The following is a 783-nucleotide window of genomic DNA, read 5'->3' as shown; positions in this document are numbered from 1 at the left end:
TGAGAGACAGAAAGAACCACTTATAAACCATTAGCCACTCAACAGGGAGGAAGGAAAGGCAGCATGAAGACCTAAAGCAAGAATGCTCAGAACCATGTCCATCAGAGCCCTAAGGACAAATAAAGATGTACCTCCCAAGTTATCATTTAAAATGTGCAAATATTGGCTCCGGTCATGGTCTCGGGGTCCTGGGATTGAGCCCCACGTTGGGCTCTCTGCTCGGCTGGGAGCCTGCTTCCTCCTCTCTCCCTGCCTGCCTCTCTGCCTACTTGTGGTCTCTCTCTGTCAAATAAATAAATAAAATCTTTAAAAAAATAAAATCAAATCAAATGTGCGAATATAATCTGGTTTGGAGGAGGGAATTGGAAAGGTGCACCTCTCCATAAGGTCTAAAAGTAAGGTCAAGTTTACTCATTTCATTTCACAGCGTTTTCATCAAAGTCTTGATCTTCTGAGCATTCCTTTCTGAACTGTTGTTAGGGTCACGTCTTTAACAGGTAAAGCTAGTCTAGGTGGCTGGCTGCTAGAATCCACTAGAATCTGCTAGAATCCACAGCATCTGCGATGGTCAGAGGACAGGACCTCCTTCATATTTTAGGGATTCTAGTCCTGACATGGAAGACTGAGTGTGCTTCGCAGGCAAGTGACATAGAGTTATAAATTAATTGTGTGATCGAGGAAGTCCCTAGGAATACCGCGCCTGCCCCTTGTTTCTGCTGGTTGGCTGTCACCACAGCAACCCCTAGCTCCAGACCAAAGTTCAGCCACTGTAAATCTTTATGA

This window comes from Mustela nivalis (assembly GCF_964662115.1).
Source record: "Mustela nivalis genome assembly, chromosome: 2".
Taxonomy (NCBI): Eukaryota; Metazoa; Chordata; class Mammalia; order Carnivora; family Mustelidae; genus Mustela; species Mustela nivalis.
Note: the sequence above shows the minus strand (reverse complement) of the source record.